Raw genomic sequence first — 26978 nt, forward strand, 5'->3', positions numbered from 1 at the left:
GATCTGTACTAATCTGTAGCTAATTAACCCAACAGTTCAACTTCTGCAATCTCAGCCAATGTTTCTGACTTATGGTAGCTTCAGGCTGGGGACGGTTCTTAGAATTTGCGTGACAAGTGGAGAGTCTAGACTTAAAAAGAACAATTCTCCTGCTCAGAGGAAGATGATTGGGGGCAATTTCTGTGGTCCATATTTTCTGTAGTCTGGCACCAGTCAGATTCCAAGTGTGCCAGACTAGAGAGTTTCAACCTGCATCATTTTCATTGTCCTATGACAGAGGAAATTGATATCAGTTTTATAGAAGATAACTGTTCCTAACCTCACTGCTACCCAGTGAGGATGTGGCTTATACAAAGATGAGCCTTTAACTTAATCACAGGCATAGAAACAAATAAGCCACAGACAAGATACTCTTGCTAACCACAGGTTTGTTTGGGTTGAGCACAATTTTCAGTTTGCTAGTACTGGACTACACTACACGTTTAATGAGACAAACTCCAATGGTGACCAAATTGGGAAGAGATGCTTCGCAAATTGAGTGGCTTAAGATGTACAAATCATTTCCCCTATATCCTAAAGTCAATAGAACTCACCAACAATAACAAAATGTTTAATATCATTGGAAAACAGAGGCAGAAGAACAATCCACTTAAAAGTTGTACTCTTACCTCTAGCCAGCAGTTTTCTGCTCGATATGTTGATTGGGTAGGAATGGGAACTTATTAGCAGTAGTATTTTAAGACACTTAACGTTAAACAAATTACATTAATATAAAAATTGGAAACTTAAGATCGCAATGCTTTTTTTTAGAAACACAATTTCTAGTTATCATCCGAATTGACCATCTTTAAGTGATATGAGATTTGGTCAACTAGCAATGCCTGCTTCAGAAAAAAAAACTAAATGTATAATCATTTGCCAACCAACCATTAGAAATTTAGGAAAAATATTTTATTTTTATTAAAGTTAATAAGTCTTTGGTACCGAATTTATGCCATTTTTAAAAACTTCATTAGATTTTAACAGAAGATGAAATTAATTTTTGCCTAAATATGTTACCCTTGTGAATTGTTCTCTCCCATTGAATGACTCCTGACAGGTGTCATCCAGACTTCAGTAACATTCCTCCAGATGATCAATTTTCAACCAAGCCAAGATAGTGAGCAGCAGGCTACTGATCACAGTTGAAGTCAATATTGCCTTCAAGCTGCGAATAGTAATTAAGAGCAGATTTCTACCTTCCAAAAGCTCTAGACCAATTGTGAGATACAACCATATCCAAGTTGTAATCAGTTAGCCCAGCCATGACATGTTTGATTTTCTTTTTAAAATAGACTTTTCAGAGGAGATACAAAAGGGATATGAAATCAGTCAGGACTCCAAGTGAAAATGTAAGTAAGCAGTTAGTCATACCTGCTAATGTTTTGCTGCTAAGCAGGAAAGTGCTATTTCTCTCAAACTGTCAACAGTTCAGTAAATAGTTTGGTTAGAGTTCTGTGTTTTTTAATATATATAGCAGTTACAAGTTTGTGCAAAAAAGAAACTCCCAAATGATCATATTTATCCAGCTTGATGAAATTTCAGGTATATGTAGCCAATTAGGCTGCTGAATTGACATTTACATACACCACACAGTAAATAGTTGAATGGAAACAATGTTGAAAACAAAATTTCTCAGGAAGTGGGTGAGCATTCATTTTTAAGTGAACACCCACATAAATGAGCCACTTTTTCCACTAATTCAGTCTGCATTCTTGGAAGTATTTCAGAGATTTCTCAGAAAGGAGTTTCTTCCTGTGGATAGACACCATCCAACCATGGAAAAGGAGACATTCTGCTCTGTAATGTTAATTTTAATGTAAGATTTGCTCATTTTCATTTACTATCACATTTCATTAAAAAAAGAACTCCCAGTGTATACTTAGATAATTTTATCCTCTCTCTATTAGGCCAAAGACCCTAAGCTTGAATATGCAATTGAAGCTTTTAATGAAAAGAATATCAAACACTACTACTTCTGATATGAAAACATTAGTCATTTCTGGGCAGTGGGAAGTATATGAACATAATCATAGAACAGTACAGCACAATACAGGCCCTTCGGCCCACAGTGTTGTGCCGACCTTTAAACTTCACCCAAGACTATCTAACCCCTTCCTCCCACATATCCCCCTATTTTAACTTCCTCCATATGCTTATCTAACAATCTCTTGAATTTGACCAATGTACCCGTCTCCACCACCACCCCAGGCAGCGCATTCCATGCCCCAACCACTCTCTGGTAAAAGACCTTCCTCTGATATCTCCCTTGAACTTCCCACCCATTACTTTAAAGCCATGCCCTCTTGTATTGAGCATTGGTGCCCTGGGAAAGAGGCACTGGCTGTCTACTCTATCTATTCCTCTTAATATTTTGTATACCTCTATCATGTCTCCTTCTCTCATCCTCCTTCTCTCCAAAGAATAAAGCCCTAGCTCCCTTAGTCTCTCCTCATAATGGATACTCTCTAAACCAGACAGCATCCTGGTAAATCTCCTCTGCACCCTTTCCAACGCTTCCACATCCTTCCTATAATGAGGCAACCAGAACCAGACACAGTTCTGAATCCACACAGCCAAGCTTCCCTGCATCCCATGCCCTCTGACCTTCTGAAGAAGCCTACCACGTGGAACCTTGTCAAATGCCTTACTAAAATCCATGTAGACCACATCTACTGCACTACCCTAATCAATCTGTCTGGTCACCTCTTCAAAGAATCCTATCAGGCTTGTGAGACACGATCTGCCCTTCACAAAGCCATGCTGGCTGTCCCTAATCAGACCATGATTCTCTAAATGCCCATAGATCCTACCTCTAAGATCTAATGACAAGATCTGGGTTGCTGCTTCCAAATTTCACAAGTTGACAGTATAGAGTCTGAGCCAAAGCAATAGACATTCTAGTGTGATATACTTGCCTGAAGTTGGTTCGACTAGACAGTTTCCTGGGATGAGTGCATTTTCCTAAGAGTTAAGATTATGGAAGATTGGATTGTACTTACTGGAGTTTAGAAGAATGAGGTGTGATCTGATCAAGGTATACACGATTCTTGGAGGCTGTGGACTCTCAGTTGCTGAATATTCTCAAAGCTGAGATCAACAAACTTTTGGAAGGCAAGGGTGTAGAGACACAGGGAGGGAAAATGGACAAGGTTCTGATTATACTAAATAGTGGAGTAGATGGTATAGCTTGGTTCTGCTTCCATTTCCTATTTTATGTAGCTGGTATCAGAAGATGGATGGTCCTGTGCCTTGTCATCTTTCCCTCATCTTAGTGCTAAATGGCTGATTATCAGCCACCTATCATAAATGTCAGAACAAAGAAGGGGGTGGGGGCATAAAAAAATAGAATCTCAATTATCCAAAGATGGTGGGAAAAAAAGCGAGTCTAATTAGAAGTTTATCATTTACAAGCATGTTTCTTTGGATGAATTCATGCCATTTCTATGCTTAACTAGGTCATGGACTCAAAGCCATACAGCACAGGCACCGTCCCTTCAGCCCACCGACTCCTCAGCACTCATCCAATACCTATTTATTTACACTAATCCCATTTTATTCTCCCCACAGCCATCAACTCCCCTACACATTATCGATAACTTAAAGAGGCCAATTAACCCACCAATCCATGCCTTTGGGCCTTGGAGGAATCCTAGTGTCACAGGGAAAACATGTAAACTCCACACAGCGGGATTGCTGGAGCTGCAAGGCAGCAGCTCTAATAACTGCACCACTGTGCTACCCACAAGTATAAAAATATACTTAGTTTGAAACCAGTACAATAAAAATGTTATAAACTGGATTTTATACCTGTTTGGTTGGCTGTTAAAATTAACAAACTAGTATAGGGAAAAAATTACAAAATTTTGGCTCTCAGGTCTGAAGTTTTAGTATATATTTGAAAAGGTCACTTAGATGGACAGTATGGGTAAGATCAAGTGGGAATTGATCATTTTTAGAGAGACGAGGGATAGAATGATAAATGGGTAGGTGGGGTTTATCCAAGTGAGGAGTGCAGGAGGAGGCTACATGGCATTTTGAGCTAGCTCCTTAATGAAATAAGGTCATATCTGATAACAGACCAATTTCATCTTTTTAACCAGATCCCTACAGCACTGAATTCTCCAATGGTCCAAAAAGGCTATTTCAGAATTGCATTGAAAGATTCACAACCCTCAGAAAATTCTTCCTCTTAGTCTTAAGTAGCCAACACTTTTCTGGAGACTATATTCTAGACTCCCACACCAGAGGAAACAATCTCACAGCATCTACCAAATTAGGCCTCTCAGAATGTTGTATTTCAATTCTAGCATCTTACATTCTTCAAACTCCATAGTTGTGGCCCATTCTGCTCCATCTTTCATAGCTCGATTTCTTCATCCAGCTGTGCTTACGATCAATGCTCAAGTAGTCATTGGAAGTATTCAAGATCACAACCAAGGCAGCCTCAGCCTTCACCTAACACGCAAATACTCATGCTGCTGGAATCAAATCGAATGAACTTTCACTGCACCATTTCTGAAGCAAATATTTCCTTATTTACTTCACAGTACTCCAGGTGCAGTCTCACTAAAGTCCTGTGAAGTCATAGCAATTCCTCCTTACTCTTGTACTCCACCCTCTTTTTGTTTTAAGAGAAGAAGCCAACATTCTATTTGCCTTCTTAATTACTTGCTGTATCTTGTGTGTGTGAACTCCAACATTTAATATAGTCTCAACATGATTTAAACAGGGTTCGGTTTTCTACTCTTCTTGTCAAAGTGGATGACCATCACAATTTCCCTCATTATACTCTCCCATTTTTTGCCCACTTATATAATCCATCCACGTTCCTTTATAGACTTAGTATTTTTGTGTCTAGCTCATTTGAGTCAGGTACCCAAATTCATGGCCCTATTGCACTGGCAATTTTAAGCAGCCAGCCTCACCAATTCCTCCATCTTAAGGAGCACTATTTTCTTTCCCCACTTGGACAGATCAGAAATTTCATGAAACTTCTTTTACAAAATTATTTCTTTTCAATAGGGTGAATGATATTTATGAAGTATTTGCAAGGTTGTAAATATTAAACAGCTTCATACCAACTATCCCTCCCACTTCTCCACCAACCTTCCACACTACTTCTCCCAACAGCTACAGCACTCCTCATGATCAATGTTCAAGTGGCTGTTCGAAGAAATCAAAATCACAACCAAGGCAGGCTCAGCCTTCAGCCAACATTCAGACACTCATGCTGCAAGAAGGTATGCATGGTGACTAATTCTTCTACACTTTTTTCTGAGGAAAGAGGTCAAGTGAAGTGCTCTGTTGCAGTCCTGAATACAATTAATTTACTCAGTAAATATTATGTGTTTCTCTAATTTTATTTGATGCATCATAAACAATGACAAATTGGTAAGGTAGGGCCAGGTATGAATGAGAACATAATGCAAGACAAACATACTCAGGAGATTAGTACATATAAAAGGTAAATAATGAATAGATAATATGGTTTTAGTCTCTCCATTATTTTTTGTAGTTGATTGGCTAATGTGTGCAAAGACAGCTGAGATTAGATCTATGTTGAATATAACCATAGAGTATAAAGTTTACACAAGTAAGGAGCTGCTGATGAGTTATGTGCAGAAAGACAGCTGGGTGTTAATGGTTGCTCTGCCAATGACCTCACAAAGAAATAATGAGGATCTTAATTTTAGCAGAACAGAGGATTCAATTTTTTTCTACAAACGAATATATTCTTGAGGAATTCTAGGACTTGTATTTGTGAAGTGGAACCCTACTATTGATGTGACTGTGCTGCAACTGTTCAGACAGATAACAAACCTTTAAAGAAAGTCGTTGCAACCCAAGGCAGTATTGTGTGTGTAATCAGTAGGTGCACAAGTTTCCAGCACAGAAAACCAGTGGCCTAGACAGTCTTTAATACTTAAGCGCTTTGAATAAAGCTGCTCAAGACCAAACTGAATGAGCATAATGAACTGAAACAATTTCAGAGCAGGTTTGTAACTGTTCATTTTCCTCTTCAGTATTAGCCGAGTTGCATTAAACCATTAGACAGGTTAACTAGGCAATAAAAACAGATACTTTATTCAATGTTTTAAATTACTGATAGTGAAATTATGTGCAAGTATTCTAGATCATTACTAATGCTGAAGAAAAAAATCCATACCATCACATTTGCAGGGACATAGATGAGTGATGTGCATCCTGAGCTCGTCTACAGATCAAAGGCTTCCTCAAAAAGGAAAAGAAAAACCAATACCCAGGCAGGTCTTGCACACACCAGCTGATTGTCAAATACTTAACTGTTACTTAAGTAACCATCGAGTACACATCCAGGTCTCATTTCTCTACAGAAATCTGTTGGTGTTATAATGAATACAATTAGGTGTGTCACACTGCACAGGATGATAAATTGAAGCTAGCATTCAAAAATCCAACATAACAGCTGACAATTGGGAGCTGCCACTAACTATACCATTTCTCGGAACTGAAAATACAAGGCACCTCTAATTGCAAATTCCTATCCCATATAGTCTTGTTCTGGTGGATGACCAATATAAGCATTCTTACCTTGAACATGTCCTTTGGCACATCAAAGGAAAGAAAGGCACTCTGATTGTTCTCATTTCTCTTTGACAGCACAAACCAGGTTGAGTTTGTGGCATGCCTGTACAATTCCCTAATAATTTGGAGCTCCTGAGGCAATCAGTCGCAGGTATTTGTTCAACTTATGACAAGATCCATCATGGTACAAGGTGGCAACCTTTTTCAACTTGTATTTCAGAACCATGCCAGCATGCTACCTAAAGCACAACCATTTTCTAAAGCCCTTTATTCAAGAACCAAGTCAATCTGATAATGACTAGTATGTTTCGATATCCCTAAAAATCTACATTTGACCAGGATTTGACTCACCTATCCAAACATACCGTTTGTGGCTTGATGTCAAGTTGCAGAATGTCTTGGGAGGCTGCATATACTGAAGACGTTACACAGATCCAAGCTATAACATGCTTAAATTGGAGGCACATCTTGAATTCCCCCACATAGATATTACGGTCATATGGCTGATGAGAAATTAAATGTTTAGAATGCAAACACTTAAAAGATATTACTTGGAGTCTAGGTGCATCAGCAGATAATCTTAAATTAACATACTGAAGGGTTTGCATACTTAACATGTTTAGATTGTACAGGAGCAGATAGTTTCTGTTGGAACACCACACTTCCAACCGACAAAATCATTGGTCAATGAATTACGATGTGTCAACAACATATTCAGGAAGACCAAAAATTTATGAATACACATTAAACATATTAATTTGCAGCTCATACTTGTCATGGAGAAGTTGCTTGGTTCATAAAAGCCCATGTGTCAATTTTTTAATAAATGAACAGCTGGAGTTTCCTGGGAGGGCTGTCTTCTTAAGATTGAACTGGTTTCTAGAAGAGGGTTCACAGTTGCTAATGAAAAGTCGAGCTAATCCTCTGGATAGGTACAGCTTATCAACTTGAGCCAGATGGGCACTCTTGGCAATTTACCACCCATGAGTATTGTCTGCTTGCTAAGATGTCCAGCACATCTATGATTCCTTAAATGGTCACTCGCCAATGATATTTATGCTCCTCCTGCTTATTAGGGTGCATATTTTCAAGACATCAAGGAAACAATGGTGTGGTGGTTACATTACCAGGCTAGTCATTTATTTGCCTAAATTAATGATCCAGAAATAGAAGTTCATATGTCACCATTTAAATTTACTTGATAGACTGAAGTAACCAGTAACGGTAACCATGAAGTTACAGTACTGAATTATTGTAAAACAAAACTGGTTGGAAGGAAATTTACCATCTCTTCCCAGTTTCACCCGTGTGATTCTAGAAATGGTTAACTCTCAACTGCTCTGACATGATACAGCAACTCACTCAGATGTACCAAACTACTACAGCAAAACATTAAAAGGTAAATGAGACCCCCACCGTCAACCATGGCACACCCAGCCTTGCAATTAAAAACTGGTAACTGACAATTGGTTTATTATTGTCACATGTACTGAAATAGTGAAAAGCTTTGTTTTGCATGCCATCCAGACAGATCATTCCAAACACAAGCACAAAAAGAACAAACACAGAATGCAGAATATAGTGTTACAGTCACAGAGAAAGTGCAGTGCAGGTAGACAAATAAGGTGCAAGGGCCTTAATGACATAGATTGAGAGATCAAGAAGTCGTCATTATTGTACAAGAGGTCTGTTCAACATAGCTGTCCTTGAGACTGATGGTACACGTTCTCAAGCTTTTGTATCTTCTACTCAATGAAAGGGGGGTGGGTGGCGTAGGGAGGAAGAGATGACAGAATGACTGGGGTGCTTGATTACGTTGGCTGCTTTCCCAAGGCAGCGGGAAGTGTAGACAAGAGTCAATGGAGGGGAGGCTGGTTTTTGTCATAGACTGGACTGTGTTCACAACTCACTGCAATTTCTTGAGGTCTTGGGCTGAGCAGTAGCCATACCAATCTGTAATGCATCCAGATAGGATACATTCTATGCTGCATCTGTGAAAATCAGTGAGGGTCATCAGGGACATGCTGAATTTCCTTAGCCTTCCGAGGAAATAGAGGTGCTGGTGTGCTTAATTAATGTGACTGGACCAGGATGAGCCAAGGCTTCAATAAAATGTTCTCTGCTATATTACATGCAATCACCGCTGCATACACTAGCCAGGGGAACATCAATCCTGTACCTAACCTGTCAAGTCTCACAGGAAGAGATTAAATACAACCTAACAAGTGATCACCATTGAGCAGATTACCACAGATAAATCTCCAGACTGGAGAGAGCTATGCAGCCAAACAGGGAGATAACAGCTTCCATCAAATCTATCCCAGAGAGGGGCCCTGGGATCCAGACACGAAGCAGCTACTTCTAGTTCCCAGCAATAGTCCACATTCACTATGCCAACTAGGATGTTGCCCCGAGCGCCACATCTCAGTGTGGAGCAGCCACAGTACTCAACACAAGCCACCCAACATTAGCTTGCACAGGTAGCCAATGCTCATTGCCTTGGTGGCAATGACACTCACACCAAGGCATGCCTCTTTCATCACTTTATTGTTGCAGGGATGCTAGCAGAGAGCTGAACCCTAAACAAGGTTTCTGGCACAGCAGCATTATCAGTAATGCTTCTTTGTATATAATGCTACAATGATTCCTTTTAGTGCCGACTCCATTTGCACTCTTATTCCTGGGAACAAATCCTGAGGACTACGAGAGGTATCAATGTATACAGAAGAAGCTTTCTAGCCCATGTTATTCCTGGAGGAGACAAATAAAACTAAGTTACATGATGCGGAAATCATTTGAGCTGTGCTCAGTGAACTGGATTGGTGTTGCTACGAGATTAAGTCGTACATGCAATGATACTAACTTGCACAACTATCTTCAGCTGCTTCGTCGATGCCATTTGTTTCATCATAACCTCGGGTGAGGATGTTACCCGATGACTCTAATGTTCTAATTTATTTACAACTCTTCAGATAATGAAGCCAACATGCCTGCATGCAGCAAGACAAGTCAGGTAAATAGCAAGTAGTAGTTGGAAATATGGATGGAGAAATGGCAAATGGAGTTTAATCCAGACAGGTGAGAGGCGTTGCACTTTGCGAGGCCAAATGCAAGTGGAAAGTAAACAGTAAATGGCAGGACCCTTAAGAACACTGAAGTACACAGGGATCATACAGACGTATCTTGGGGGTGCAAGTCCATAGCTTACTGAAAGTGGCAACACAAGTAGATAGGGTGATAAAGGAGATGTACAGCATACTTGCCTTCACTGGTCAAAGCATTGAGTATAAGAGTTGGTAAGATGTGTTGCAGCTGTATACAACTTTTTGGTTAGGCCACATTTGGAATATTGTGTGCAGTTCTGCTCACTGCATTACAGGAAGGACGTAGAGGTTTTCGAGAGGGTGCAGAAGAAGTTCACAAGGATGTTGCCTGGATTAGAGAATATTAGCTATAAGGAGAGGTCAAATCTGGTCTGTTTTCTCGGGAGTGTTGGAGGCTGAGGGGCACTCTGATACAAGTATATAAAATTATGAGGGGGATAGATAAGGTCGATAGTCAGAATCTCCTTCCCAGGGTAGAATTGTAGAGGACATAGCTTTAAGATGAGAAGGTGAAAAGTTTAAAGGAGATTTACAAGGCAAGTTTTATTTTTACACAGAGAATGGTAGGTGCCCAGAAGGCACTGACCATGAGGTGGTGGAAGCAGATACATAGCGACAATTAAGCAACATTTAGACAGGCACATGAACGTGCCAGGAATGAAGGTACATAAACCACGTGCAGGCAGATGGGATTAGTTTAAATTGGCATTATGGTCAGCACAGACTGTGGGCTGAAGGGCCTGTTCTAGTGCTGTACTGTTTTATATTCTACATAAGTAACACTCATCACACAAATGTGAAGCAATAACATCTCCAACAAGAGTAACTATTCAAAAGGATTACCATCATTACATCCTCCACCACCAATATTAAGAAGGTTACCACTAATTAGAAACCCACGTTGATCAGCCACAAATTCTGTGGCTTCAACAGCAGGTCAGAGGCCAAATACCCTGCAGACAGTGATTCATGTCCTTAAATCTGTTTCTGTTCCACCATGTACATGGCACATTAAGAATGTGATGGAATATTTCTCCACCACACACCACCACCACCACCTCCCCTCCCCACCGCCCCCCCCCCCCCCCCCCCCCCCCACCAAACCACACACACATACAGGAGTTGAACATTATCCAGAACAAACATATCTACTTTATTGGCACTGCATCCATTCTAAACATGTACTCCATCATGGCACGCTGGCTGCAGCATGTACCTTCCATAAAGGCTACTGCACCAAACCATGAAGGTTTCTTAGCCTATACTTCCCAATTCTCTGAACTTTGCCATCAAGGACAAGGGCACCTACCTAGTGCCTGGGAATGCCAGGACCTGCAACTGACCTTCAAGTCACACACTTGCCTAACTTGGAAATGTAATCTTCATTCCTTCATTGCCATTGCATCTAAATATCCAAAAATCACTGTGGGAGAACCTTTACCACGAGAACTGCAGAAATTCACAATAGAAGCATATCACCACCTTCTCCAAAGCAGTTCGGGATGAGCTATAATTAATGGTAGCCTTGCCAGCAATACCTACATCCTGCAATTAAAAGCAAGTTTACATAGCTACTTCAAATGTCAACTGATAGAAATTGATACAATCTCAATTATGCCAATAGCAACTGTTAAATGGCGGGATAGATAACTGTGACTGGTATTTGAAAGGATTTCTGTCCCTCCCCAGCTGCCATTATCTACAAATCCAACATCTAAACATACAGGTGCTCTGGAATAGTTTGAAAATTGATTTAAAAAAAACTTATCCCAGAGTACGGTGAAGCTGGACACCATTTAACATGAATTTTCAGGTTTTCATAAGCAGTATTAGTATTGTCGAGTCAACCTTGGAGACCATTAAAAATCAGGCCTATAGAGTGAGATTGGATTAGAACTGAAAAGCAAGCTCAGTTTTGTGATAGATATTAGTTAAGATGTTTATAATAATGGTTTGTTCTTAATGTTTTAAACTATGTGAGATTATATCAGTTTGTTGTCAAAATAACCAAATTCACACCATCAGAAGTCGAGATGTACAAAGTTCCTCTGAACTTTCTTGCCTTTAAAACCAACTCTCTTTGGTTCCACATTTTAACTTCTCCCAACACTACTCAAATCCCCCAGTGACAATGGGCAGCTCATTGGGGGAAGATGCCTCCTTCAATTTAGGCAAGCTTTCTGCATGCTCAACAGGTCTGTTAAAAATGACGGTTTTTTCCTCTCCTCCAATACCAAAATGTTGCACTCCAGCTTCTGCTTTTTCTATCTTTTCATGCTTGCTCAGGTCCTTCTTCCCTTTATTGTCATCCATTTGCCCAACTTTCTTTGCCCCCTCTTCATGATCCTTAACCCTTTTCTTATCATGTTCTTCACTGCCATCCATGCCTGCTGTATTTTCTATTATGAAAGCAACTCATTAACTATAGTTTGAAACATCCAGAGATTGTGCAAACCATTATTCCTTCAATGGAAAATTTTAAAAAAAGCAAAGTTAAAATGATAGAAGTCATTATTTTTGCCTTAAAAAACAATTCTAGAAACACTCAGGACAGGTGGCAACTGTGGAAACAAAAGCAGAACTAATGTTTCAGATCGAAGAGCCACATTCAGTTCGAGGCAGGAAGGAAAAACAAGTTAGTTTTGTTGAATTTTCGCATTAGTTTTCTTCTGCATTGTAAAATCCTAGGATATGACAACATTTATTGAATCTCCTTACTTAAATACATTGAAAATTGGGTATAAAACATGAAGGGTTAATATAAACTCACATCACTTGGCCCTGAATTTAAATTATGCAGGCAACCTACTATTATAATCTTATTGCATACTTTACAGGTTAAGTTTTATCACTGTCATTTATAGGCAGTAGGAAAGCTTGAAATTCAGTGGTTTTGGGTGGGTGGGTGTTATGACCATGTATTTGAAAAGGGTCTCAAATTTGACTCCAACACACATTCTATAGTATACCATACGTTTATTCATCTTCCCCCAATGAGCTGCCAATGAATTTCAAGTGTAGGTGTACTGAGCCAATGAGATTTGGTAGAACCAGACAGCAGGATCAGAAAAGGAGGGTATGATCACCAAAATAAAAAAAACTTAGTTTTGCAATATATCCAAATTCCACAACACTGTCAATTTGTACAATACATTTTAACAAAGTGCAGTGGCCTGAAGCCATTCTATATTTAAGGTGGTCTGCCTCAAAATTAACTGCTGCAGCCCTAAAAGGATATTTAAAGCCATATGATGACAAGAATATGCCAATATATCTTTAGCATATCTCAAAGTGATATATTGTTTGTGCTGTACTAGGAATCTGTTCAAGGTCACATTTCCCCCCCACGTACGAAAAGATTTTGGTCAGGTGCATAAAACTGCCGATTTCCTACCAACTGTGCTTTGGTTCCAATGAGTTTATCCTGAAAATATCTGTCCTGTCTTTTTCATCTTCACTTTTATCAAGACCCTGCAGAAGACTACCTAATGCATGAAGTATAAACTATTCATGAAGGTTAGTAACACAAAGCACCTGTTTCTTACTCAAGAGCTCACAAAATGTCAGCTTGAACCCATATCATAATTATCTAAATTCCAAACAATGACACTCCACAATGCATTTCCCATTGCCCCATAGTATTCTTTTACTGATTTTAGATTAGACCTTTACAAAGACCAAGCTACAAGGACAGGGCCTATACATTTCTCTGCATTGCACCCCTCAACTTATGTTATCCTTCCCTAACATTACATTACAAACTTCAACTGTCAGCCTACTGCTAGTGGCAGTTACAAATGTCAGTATGATCATGATAAAAACAGTAAAGTCATCCTCAACAGTGAAAGCAGGATATTCTCCATGCTTACCTAGCTTTTGTCATCCTCCAGTTCCCTTTTCTTATGACTGCAAAATTTCTCAGTTCGCAACACTTATGTATTTTGTTTTGTTCAATTCTGGCTTGTGCATAAAAGCTATGACAAGTGCATTCATTCTTTGGTGCTGCAGGATTAAGAAAAAAAGCAACAGTACAACATAGTGCTATCCATCAACCATCATGTAACTGAACAGTTTCTTGGAGAATTATTCATATTTCATTTAACAGCTTTCCCATGTATATCTGATCTAATATTGCACACCTTGCTAACACATGCTGAGCAAAGATAGAATGGCAGAGAGTCTAAAAGTTGCATTTGGTTCTCATATTAGCAGACAATTCCTTGCACTGTGCACTCATTGCTAGCTGCAGCATGTATGCCGCCAAGCACCAGGTGCCTGCATGCGGCATGTTCGGGCTCGATACTCTGATGTCAGGCTACTTGGTGCATGTCATTATAAGTCCCAGATCTGAGACAACCTTGTCTCTCATGTGCACAGGAGCAAGTTTCTGCTCAACAATAAACGAACCTCCGTCCTCAGAGAAAGACGGGATCTCAAACTAGTGAGTGCCTCATCTTTTGGTATAAACACTGCCATAGACTGGTTTCACAAACTGCAACAGCCTGCTTTTTTTTAAACGTCAGATCAAATCCACTGACAGCCTTTAGCAAATACCAGAGGGATAGAGGAGAATTATAAAAAAAACATTGAGTCACTCACTCAAGGCGGTTTCTCTAGGCACAACTTTGGGAACACTTGGTCTTTGTTCCACATCTTAACAACTCCTACGTTTCTTCAGCAAAAGCATGTGGAATTTTAAGGCCCTTGCCTTCAAACAGCAATATTCACAAACAGTATACAACTTCTACAATTAAAACAAATTCTAGCAATTCTTTGTTATTCTTTTGTTGACAGTATATTTCTGAATAAATATGACGCTTATCTAAAAGGATGGAATTATACACGTTACCACAAACACCAAGTTCTTGTCACTAAAATACTCAAAATAGACATACAGGAACTCAGAGTTACCATAAGCTATGATTTTATTATTTAACCCTTCCTCGAGTATAACTGATTTTTTTATTCACTGGAAATATAACTCACATTTTCAATTCAATGGCGCTCTCTGAATACCAAAATTTCCATGTGAGCAGATAATGGATCTCAATTTATAAGCTGAAGTACAAATCTGCACAAATCTGTCTTAAATTTGACTGTGTTCAAGCTGTATTCTATCATTTTTTCCAGTCTACGATGTACAATAATTGTCCAGCATTTTTCAGTTTCCAGCAAAGCAGGTGTATATGAGTATGTATAACTCAGAGTCAGAATTAAGATTTCATATTCATGATCTGCAATATTTACTTTGTCTCTCCAAGACTGTTGCCTCACTTTTGTTTTTTTAAAATCTCTCCAGCATTTCCTGTTTTTGTGTCAGATTTGTAGCATTTGCAATATTTTAGTTTTGCACTTTTCAAGGCAAGGTGCATTCATTCATATAGGAGAGGAACGCTCTTGATCTGTATCGACCTATTTGATCTCATGCAGGAGAGAAGATGCTATTAAATAAAGCCCTAGTACCCATTGTTTAATGCCACATTAACAATGACCATTTTTAACTCATAATTGGGGTGTACAGCTATTTGTCAATTTACAATATTTCACTATAATACCATTAACTCTTTGAAGGTACATATTCCCTGTAACAAATACTACACCACTCTCCATGGATACAAATACATCATAGCAGAATTCTCAATGCTATTTGCCCAGCTGTTTTAACTTGTAAAATTTCATGTAATGTAATGTGGGGCAATGAATTGATTGGATTGCTCTGAGAACCGACATAGACTCGATGAATCAAATGACTTCTGTCTATGTGGTAAAATGAGATACAACATGGGAAACATCCTCCAGAAATGCATATCTTTTGCAAATCAAGGATTGCTTCAATAACATTGCAGACAATCTGAGAAGTGGGAACAACACTACAAAGAGAACATCATTTTGCTACAAACGCACAACAACAATGCCCTGGCCCAAATTTACAATTCTACAGACCATAAACATGTCATGTGGCCATCAAGTCTGCACCTATGCTTTTACTATCTGGATCGTTGCTAGCCTATTACCACTCACATGAGTTTTATATCCTTTCACATTACTCTCTCAAATATTAAAATCCTTTTTAAATAAATTTATGAAATCATAGTAATGGCTTCCAGTAGAATAAACATTCTCACCGATCACTGTATAAAGAATTTCAACCTTGTGTTCATCTTAAATTTGTATGCTCTTATCACACACCAGACAATGGTTAATTTTGCATTTGAACATTCATGCATTGGAGAGTTTGTTCCCAAGCGATCACACTGTCTGGAATGCAAATCCTTGCTTTTCAAATACATGGAAACTTTTTCAATTGTTAGCAGAACATTCGAGGTATAAACTTCGAAAACCAGTTATCATTCAACCTCTTGAACTATTAGCCAAGTATGACAGGACCTGGCCAATAGTAATCCCTCACAGTTGAACAGAATAATGAAAGATCATGGACCTAAACAGTAACACTTTTTCTCTTGCCACCGATGCCAACTGTTCCCAGCACTTTATTTTTATTTCAGGTTCTGAGAATTCTCAATGTTACGCTCTCAGGATGCTGCAATTGCTTTTATAGCTGATGAAGACATTTTATGATCCATGTTCTCTTGCAGCCAAATTATACAGCAGAAATGTTCATACGTAGCAAGGAGACACAATCAGTTAATTAATTTAGTGGCATTAGTCAGGATACCAGAAAAACACCAATGTTCTTTTTCCAAATAGCATCATGTTATCTTTTTCACCCATCTGTGTATGCAGATGTAGACATGGTTTCATCCCCCCAACAAAAAAAATCACTGTTCTGTGTGCCATCTCTTGATTCAATACTAGATAAGATGGGAATGGCTTTGAAGTTTGAACACAGGAGCAAGTGATCACCCAGCAATCAGCTAACAAAATCACAAATTCCATCACAGGGCATATTTACGCCTGTGAAAAACAGTTACTAGGTAGTTGCTTTGCATCAGCCTTTTAGCAACGCATTTGTGATTTAACATTTACTTGAACCATCTTTTACTTCATACAACTTCAAGGTTTTTGAGCATTTTTTTCTTCACTAATGAGTCACTGACATGAGCAACAACACTAACACAATAGTTACTGACCTCAGTCATGAAAGGGAGGTAAAATTAACATACACAGCTGAAAATAATGTTAATATTTCTATTAATGAAGATCTGCAGAATTGGTGTTACTTCACTGATGCTAATTCTGCTCTTTCTCCCCTGGAAGTTGGGCTAGCAAACTCTTCAAGATGTGTAACAAATGTTATCAATATTGACACCTTACCAGAAACTAATTCACCAAAAAGAACCAAAAAAGTCTTAAATGCTAATTATAATGTCAACAAACCACTTCAAGATTCTTGGACTGATTAGGAAGTTTACACTTTAGAATAATTTACGACTATATGCAAATTCTGAACTCTATGTTCGGAATACAGTTGGTGGGTTCCTTTACATAATGGGTTGGAGTACAAGCAATGTCTAATACGAAATGAGTGATTCTCATTTATTTTGGTTTTTATTTCCTATAAAAATAACTGTGCATTTGCAAACTAAATAAACTTTTAACCCTGTATGCTTTAATGACCGAGTTGAAGAATCTCCAATCATTATGTTCAAAGTAGAAATTTTTAAACCTGCAAAGCATTACACTTCCATTGCTCCTTAGTGTTTAATGATACTTTGATTGCACCTACTAGTAGAATCACTGAGAAATGCAGCTATATTTCTGAAAAAAAACATTGGCTTGTAATGTGCTTAGTATCAATGTTTAAATTACCATCTGTGAGAATGCTGGGTATAAAAGAAAAAAAGAGAATGGCAGGAGAAAAGGGGAGTGGAAGGGGAAGAAAGGCTGAAAATAAAATCAAGATTAGCATGACACACAAGGCAAAGCCAAGTTCTGAAACAGGAAACAGTTGTGCTTCTTTTTGTGCGCCCATATACAGAGGGAGCAAGGGAAAAAAAGAACATGTTCAAAAATCTTAAAATGAATATTTGAAATGAATCATGAATGTTTTTATAATTAAGTAAAATTTTAATTTTACACACATCACACATCTTTATGGCTTCACACAGCACTTAACAGCCAATAAATTACATTAAAAAAAGGCTGCATCTGGATTGTGCACAAGGTACTTTGGAGAATGATAGGACATGTTAATCGATTCCAGTCTGTTTGGTGGGTGAGTTGCAAAACTGAGCAGGAAATGAATTCTGTCGTTGGATATCTACGCAAGCAAATGGGTCCTCAATGTGCAAGGTAGTGTAGCGGTTAGCGTAACACTTTACAGCGCCAGCGACCCGGGTTCAATTCCAGCCGCTGTCTGTAAGGAGTTTGTACGTTCTCCCTGTGTCTGCGTGGGTTTCGTCCAGGTGCTCCGGTTTCCACCCACATTCCAAAAGGCGTACGGGTTAGGAAGTTGTGGGCATGCTATGTTGGCGCCGGAAGCGTGGCGACACTTGCGGGCTGCCCCCAGAACACTCTACACAAAAAGATGCATTTCACTGTGTGTTTCAATGTACATGTGATTAATAAACATATCTTGATTTTTCATCAGAATAATAATGCTTCTGACAGTGCAACATTCCCTCCGTATTGCATCAAAATGTCACCCTAGATTATAGCCTCATGTCCTGAAGCATGCTTTGAATCTTTGAACTTTGGACTCGAAGGTAGTGTTACAGGTAAAACTGACACTTATAATTGATCTTCTTAAACCAATGAGAATAGAATACAAGATAAACTTACAAGTGTTTTCTTTGTTACAGATGTTCTACAACACCTCGAACTCAGTCACTTTTCTGCATGCCAGCTGCAGTGATACGACTGCCAACCAATCACTTGTCCCACTAGAAACAATGAATTGTATTATTTTATTATGTAACAAAATAATTCAGCTTTAAATGTTGAAGAACTATTTTTAGTTAATTTTAAATAAAATCCAAGGCAGATTCAAAGGCCAGTTTGTGTAACAAGTTGACACAGATAATTTCTATTGCACCTGGCTTTGTGCCTTTGGTGCAAATTATCTCAAGTCAGCATTTGTACACAAAATTAACAGATGTGCAATACTTTTGTACTATTTCAGGCTGTGGTTAAGCATTCTCCTACACTGTTTCAGGCCAATTAGAGGACAGGAGGCCTGCTATTTTACATACTTCATATTTGAAGCAGAATACCTTTAAAAAAAAGTAATGTTTTTATCATTACAATCCTTTTACACAGTCACATCTGTTCATTATGCCTCAGTGGAAAATAATTGTAAAATAACTCCTCTTTCCAGAGCATTACACAGGCAAATGCAGCAACAATGGCAAATCCAAACTATCATAACTTTCCAGTTCAAACTAAAGGAAATTACATAGAATCAAAGGAGGGAAGCCAGTCAGCCCACTGGTGCTAAAATACCAATTGCAGATTTGCTCATGTTGTTTAGTGGTCAAAATAGACAGTTACATGATCACAGTTGACAGAAATATTGACATAGCAACTTATGGCTATAAACAACAAAAATGAAGGCAATACAAGGTTGGTTTGGTGAACAGGAGGTGCATATTCTACACAAAATTTAACAACTACCTTTAGGCACTGGTTTTTAGGAAAGGAGCAATGCACCAATCTATCATCATGCTCTTAATCCTTGTTTTTCAAGTGCTGGGAAAAAGCTGAACCAACTAATCTAGCAATGGAAATCAAGGCTATGGAAAACAAAATAAAAGATCTTTATTATTGTTGGAACAGGATAGACATTAGTTCACTTTATCATCATCTTAGCCAATATCTACAGTTGGAATATTGTGCACAATATTGGTCTCATGACCCAAGAGAGGATACATTTGCAATACAGGGAATGCAACAAAGGTAACCAAAATTCTCAGTTACACTGTCCTTTGGTGAAACTACACCTGGAGCATTTGGTCTCCTTAACCAAGAAAAGATAAAATGCTTCCTAAACAATGCAATGAAATAGAGCGGAAGTGTAGGCGTATAAGATTGGGATGATTAGGCCTATATACAGTAGAGGTTAAGAAAAGTCAATGAAATGTACAAAATTCTATCAGGGCTCAGTTGACTGGATGTACGACAGATGTTTCCCCTGGTTGGGATTAGAACCAGAGGTCACAGTCTCAGTGTAGAGGGCAAGACATTTAGGGCTGAGATGCGGAGAAATTTCTTGACTCAGCGTGGAGGACCTCTGGAATTCTCTACTACAAAAGGCTGCAAAGCCCAGTTGCTGAGTATATTTAAAGAGATAAAGTTCTAGACACAAAAGGCATCAAGGAGTATGGGAAAAGAATGGGAATATGCTGTTGAGACAGTGGGTCAGCTATGATCATACTGAATGGAAGAACGGGCCAGAAGGGCTGAATGGCTTATACTTCATTTTTTTTAACAACTATATTGCTGTGGTGGAAATTTAACTTTAGTATTGGCAGCTGGTTGTACTTTCTTCAGAATATGGATTGTAATGGAGCTGCATATTGGGAAAGGAGAGGAGAATTTTCAGAGCAATGGGGAGAAAGGCTACTGAGCGGGACTAACAGGATCATTCTTATATAGAATCTGTATAGACTACAGGCTGAATGGTCTTTGCCATTCAATTATTATTGAGTACAAGGGGCCAATGCTCCAACAATGTCTTAGCAATAGTGACCAAACCACTTTTTAAATTTTATATCTCATCCACCAATGTAATTTTTATTGCTCAAGTATGTCAAATTAACCAGGGAAGGACTTCTTGGAAATAGATGCAAATTGAGCCAAAGCAATTTCTTCTTTCCTTCTACATGGCCTTCATTTAATTGGAAATAATGGTGTGAGAAAATCTTGAGTGCTCAGATAGTTTACACCTTTCAGTCTTTTAAATACTAACATAGAACACTGAGCCACCCACATGCAAAAAGATTACATAAGTAGAGGCTCAATGTGATTCTTTCTTTAATATTAATATGACAAAGATGGCTATTATAATCAGGAAGTCATAAGATATATAAAAGAGTACAATTATGCATGTAGCAAGGATTTATGTTGTCAGTTAGTGACTGCGATGCCAATGGAAACCACCTAAATGTAAATAGCTGATTTCTACATCACTAGACACAGCTATATAAAGTGACCTTCAGCACAAATACTTTTACTTTTCTTAATTTTCTGAAGTCAAAATATTACAGGCTACCCCCAGGTTATGGACACCTCTATAATACAAATGAGCTCCCATAAAATTAAGTTATGTAGTTCAGCATACATTCAACATAATACATACATTCATTCCTATGAACTGCAGAACTAGTTTCCTCTCTCCACTTTTAGTAATTGTTCTTTCTTATCAAACCTATTGTGCTTTTGATGCCACTCACTACAATACTGTGGAGACGTGGTTACCATTGAGTTATTTTTCTGTATTTTCCAACTTACAGACAAAATCAACTTATGGATGTCTGTAAGAAAGGGAACCCATTCAATACCAGGGGATAGCCTGTACGTACAACCAACTTAAAAAAAATCAAAGAAAACAGAAACAGTAATTCCTTATGACCTTCCTTGATAGCCCTCACTGCAATCCTAATTTACTGATTACTTCCACCCCAGTTTGGCCAACTGGAAGCAATACTGTATGGAAAAACATTGAAATCCTTTTCTTTGGATTGAGAAAATTGATCGGTGTGTGGAAAACAGCGACTCAGTTCTGGTCCCTGGCTGCTCTTGGGTGACCTGTTGCGATTGTTGCTGAGAAGTGTGTACCCTCCAATTATCTCTCAGTTGGTCCTTGCCATCAAATCTCCATCCAACAGCCCTAGTTCCAAGGACAACTTTAACTCCCTTCTTTACAGATGACCTTCAACTCTTCTGTAGCCAAAACAAAACCTGACACAATCTAGAAAGATCAAGTTCCTAAACTGATAAGTTTAAATTAACTTGGTTGGCTGCAAATGAAGGTAAACAACACAGGTCAATTTTCCACTCAAGAATGAAATCAAGCCAAATATTGTTCATTACAAAATGCAATTCCTGTAGACAGGCTTCACTTTTGATTTTAACCTACAATAGAAATGAAAATAATTATTAAAAATCTAACACTAATGGAATATTTTGACTACTGATTCTGGTTAAGTAATGGGGTTACAAGATCAAGCGGATTTACAAAAACGTGCTTCCCCTACCAATTTTCTTTTATTGTTATTTAACTGCCTCAAGAAAAAGCAAATAATTTTTGAAAATGTAGCAAAACCTCATCCAATGTGCCTTGTGGCCATTCCATCATAACAAGCAGATTTCAGATCCCACATCCTGACACCAAAGAGGTGGAAAAAAAATAAAAAAAAATTTAGTTTGATACCACTCATGAAGATTAGGAAGCAGGTCACTGAAAGTCCATAACTGAGCAGTGCAGTGCTCTTCAGAACAAATTTCTACCACCACTGATATTGTCCGAAAACAGTTGCTAATGTTCTACATAGACCCCATTACTGCACTTCCACAGGTGCAAAATTTCCAAAATTAAGTAGGACACAATTATGCAACTCACCATTTAGATACTACTTTTCTCAGTGGAGTCCTTGACCAGGTTTTCCTCTAGAACATCAAAAGCTTAAAAAGATTGAGGGAACCATATTTGTTCTCCAGCTACCCAGAGAAAACAGAAGTGCTGCCCCAAAGTCCAGAAATAATCATTTCTATGAGAACTCTCAAATCCGAATAGTTCACCAAAGGACAAAAATTTAGCTCAAAATTTCAGGCTGATACAGTGGCACATAGCAAAGTAGTGCTAAACCATTGAGGTTAGCATCTTTCAGATGAGATGTTAAACCAAGGGTCAATGTGCTCTCTCTCTCTAGTGGATGAAAACATTTTACAGTTCCATTTTGAAAAAAAGTTATCCCTCAACCAACAGTACCAAAGGTTATTATCACGAGAGCGTTTTGTATATAAAATGGCCACATTAAGCAATGATTTCACACTTCAAAAGTACTTCATTGCTGTAAGATGCTACATAATGTCCCAAAAGGTACTTGAACTACAGAGTAAGCCCCCCCTCCCCCCACCAGTTACACATCTGAACGATGGCAAACCTAAATGGACTATAAGTCAAAAAACAGAAAATGAATAAAAGAATAAATCAAACTAAGCTTTCCCTTCTCTCCCCCCCCCCCACCCTTCTCATGTGGAATTTTTACCATCTATGCTCAACATGTTAACATTCAAAAGCATATAATTAAGTATCGTGATTACTTTTTTCAGATTTACTAAAATCAAAAAATGTTCTTTTGTTGCAGAAAATCAATATTAATCCAATACAAAGATTAGAGATATTGCCATTTTGGAAACTACAAATTCCCCTTAGAGTCTGGGAAACTAAAAATAAAATCCTGCAGTCTTTTTCTCCTAAACTTGCAGGGCAGAGAATCATTTCTCTTCTAACTTAGCCCTATATTTATCCTAGGCAGCAATATCCAAAAGATGCAACTAACACATTTTTGGTATGACATCATCTTTGGTATTACATGCCTTGATATTGGCAGAAGGTTGCCACATCCAATATTCTAGCCTTAGCCTCAATTTGGCAACTCGACATGTCATATCAGGATCAGGAGATCCAGCATCTTTCCCCCCTTATTTTTTTGTATTGGTAATAGCATTTGTTTTGGTGTTAGCCTGACATATCAATGGTTCTAATCCTATTTCAATCTTATATCATTACCTCTCTTCTATCAAAGACTTAGTACGCTCAACGTGGACATGATCTCTGCTCCCCTCACCCATTTCAAAAATGTGTTCCACAGACTTGCAGCCCTCTGTAAACCAATCCAGTATATTCACCTCAGCCAGTATTTCTATCAATCATGGAAACAGATGTTGGAAATATGAAATAAAACAGAAAGTACTGGAAACACAGCAGGTTAGGCAGTGGAAAGAGAAACAGTTAATATTTCAGGTCAGAGATAATCTCCTTCCCTCCACTTTCAGCATTTCATAGGGTCCATTCCCTTCGCAACTCCCTGGTCTAGTCTTCCAACCCCACCAACAACTTCCTGTATGATAGAGGAGGTGCAACATGCATCATTTCAATTCTTCCCTTCTTATCATCCAGGGACTCAGTCCTTCCCAGTGAAGCTGCAATTCACTTGCACTTCTTGTGATGCACTTGCACTTCTTTCAATCTGCTATACTGCGTTCAGTGTTTACAATTTGGTCCCCTCTACAGTGGGGACACCAAATGCAGATCGGGTGAATGTTTCATGAAACACTTGTGTTCAGTCAGCAGGAGCAACCCTGAGCTTTCTGTTGCCTGCCACTTTAATTCCCCATATCTCTGCCACTCTGACTTATCCATTTATGGCATCCTGCACTATTACAGGAGGCACAATGCAAGACTGAGGAGCACCACACTTTCTATCCAGACACACTGTAGCCTTCTGGACTCAATACTGAATTTTTCAGCTTTAACCTGTCTTTTCTAGCTGCATCAGAACTGGTGATTTCTACTGCAAGTTATCTGAGATTTTGGCTCGGTTTTTCTCTCTCCATTAGTACAGCCTTGTATAATGCAAATTACACATAATCGCTCACTAACTGACTCATTAAACCATTTGACCTGGTCTCACCCTTTCACAGATACTTCCTTTGCCCTATCTAACCCTCCCACTATTTTCTCTACAACTCAAAGTTTCTTTCTAATCTCTCTTTCCCACTTTTGACCTGACATGTTAATTTTGTTTCTCTTTCCAAAGATGCTGCCTGACCTTAGTAAAGCATTTGACAAGATCCCACAGGGTAAATTGATCCAGAAGATCAAGGCACACAGGATCCACAGTGAAGACTGCATTCAAAATTGACTTGGCCATAGAAGACAAAGGGTAGTGGTGGAGGGGCAGTTATTCTGACTGGATGTCTGTGAACAGTGGTGTTCCACAGGGTTGAATGGTGGAACTTCTGTTTTTTGAGAGATATATATCTGGACAAAAATGTAGGTGGGCTGATTAGTAACTTTACAGACAACATAAAAATTGGCAGAGTTGTGGATAGCGAGTGTTGTCAAAGGATACAACACGGTAGAGATCATTTGGAAATATGGGTGGAGAAACTGCAGACAGTTTAATCCGGACAAGTGTGAGGCATTGACCTTTGGAAGGTCAAATGTAAGAGGAAAGAATATAATAAATGGCAGGAATCTGAGGAGCATTGATGTACAGAGGGATCTTGGTGTGCAAGTCCATAGCTCCGTGCAAGAGGTGACACAAGTAGGGTGGTATAGGAGGCATACAGCATACTTTTATCAGTCAGGGCACTGAGTATAAAAGTTGGCAAGTCACGTCACAGCCGTACAAAACTTTGGTTAGGTCACATTTGAAGTATTGCCTGTAGTTTTGGGCACCACATAACAGGAAAGATGTGGAGGTTCTGGAGAGGGTGCAGAAGAGCTTTACCTGGATTTAGAGTATCAGCTACAAGGAAAGGTTAGGCAAACTCTGATTGTTTCTCTGGAGCATTGGATACTGAGGGGCAACCTGACAGAAGTGTACAACATTGTGAGTGGCACAGATAGAGCAGATAGTCAGAGTCTTCCCACCCCTCAGTCGGGAATGTCAAATACCAAAGGGCTTAGCTTTAAGGTGAGATGGGGAAAGTTTTAAAGGCATCTTCTTTTTAATACACAGAGAGTGGTAGGTGCCTGAAACACGCTGCCTAGGGAGCTGGTGGAAATTATATGACAGCCAAATCTAAGAGGCATTTAGACAAACATAAACAAGCAGTGAAAGGAAGGATGTGGACCATGTGCAGGCAGATGGAATTAGCTTAGACTGGTATCATGGTCAGTGTAGACATGGTCAGCTGAAGGGTCTATTCCTGTGCTGTCCTATTCTATGACCCGAGTATTTCAGCATTTACTATGCTTATTTCAGTGTCTGTCACCTCCTCAAAGGAGAGCTCTTCCAAAACTCCCTTATAAACCAAACTAAATTACCTTGCAGAAGGACAATTCTAATATAGTGTTTAAACATCCATATAAAAAAGCAAAATTCTCTAAGCATGGAAAAAATTCAAGCAAGGTATATACATGTCCAAAAGTCCTCGATGAACAAAGCTACTCACATGCACATACTTTGAAAAACTGACAAACATATCAGTAATCGTTTCTTTTTTACAATCTATCTGAAGCTCAAATGTGTCAGCTTACACATTATTATTCTATCTTGTGCCAGAACAGATCATCCCCAAGTCTTGTTGGACATTAAACCCAATTGTATCTTTCCTTAAGATCAAACAAATTGAACCACTTCAGTGGTGAGAAAACTACCTCTGCTTTATACTTCAGTGATATCCCCCAAGTAGTTTTCCTCTCCATGAGCAGGGGAACAAGACTAAGCAATTCAGCCCCTTGTGTTCATTCTGCCATTTAATGAGATCACAGCTCATCTGTGACACAAATTCATATGTCCACCTTTTCCCCATTTCCATTAACATTTCTGGTCAACAAAAGTCTATCACAATCGGATAGTTAACATGAACAATTGTTCTAACATTAATTGGCATACGTAAAAATACATTCCGAAGTTCTACCACCATCCGTTTGTTTCCAAACTTCATTCCTGAAATATCTGGGTTTAATTTTGGGAATACAGTCCCATATTCTTAACTTCGAAGTCCATGGGAATAATTTCCCTCTAGCCACTGAATCAGTTCACCCTTGTATCTTTATTTTTTAAAAAAATCTTTCTTTCTCAGTTCTGATAAGCCTTGGACCCAAAATGTTTACTGTTTCTCTGTCAAGGGATGCTGCCCGACCTGCCGACAGCTTCCAGCATTTTCTATTTGTATTTCAGATTTCCATCATCTACATTTTATTTTAATTTACCCCCTTATATCTTGAACACTTCAATCATATCATTCCATAGCTGGGGAATGTCCCATGTGGTCTAACTAAAAATTTGTAAAGCTGTCACACAACTATCCCATTGCATTCCAGTTGACTTCAAGTCAAATGGAATGCTGCTGCTCATTATTCTTTGTACCAGTCCACGAGATTTTAATCACTTATATATGTGGATGGTCAAGACACTTTGGACATTTGCTGTTTCATCATTTGGAAAATACTGCACTATCCTTTTAAAGGTCCAAAGTGGATGTCTTCATATTTGCCTATATAGGAGTTCTGTTTACCACAACTTTGTCCAATCACTTAACCTATTAATATCTTCGTTACTTTATACTTTCGTCTGTATTGCTTATTACATTGTCTTTCTGTGTTGTTATCAAACTTGGATTTCCATTCCA

General features: G+C 38.7%; 1 protein-coding gene across 3 annotated transcripts in view; it reads right to left on the reverse strand.

The window, feature by feature from the left end:
• Positions 1 to 26978, reverse strand: part of znf592 (zinc finger protein 592) — a 143821-nt gene that overhangs the window by 75063 nt on the left and 41780 nt on the right. For 2 of the 3 annotated variants that reach the window (XM_052042611.1, XM_052042608.1), the window contains exon 2: positions 18453 to 18553. The exons of the other annotated variant lie outside the window; for it this stretch is intronic. The gene's annotated coding sequence lies outside the window, so the exon portion shown is untranslated. The remainder of the gene's footprint in view (positions 1 to 18452; positions 18554 to 26978) is intronic. 3 annotated transcript variants of the gene reach the window in all.

The sequence above is a fragment of the Pristis pectinata genome, chromosome 32, assembly GCF_009764475.1.
Source record: "Pristis pectinata isolate sPriPec2 chromosome 32, sPriPec2.1.pri, whole genome shotgun sequence".
NCBI classification, from domain to species: domain Eukaryota; kingdom Metazoa; phylum Chordata; class Chondrichthyes; order Rhinopristiformes; family Pristidae; genus Pristis; species Pristis pectinata.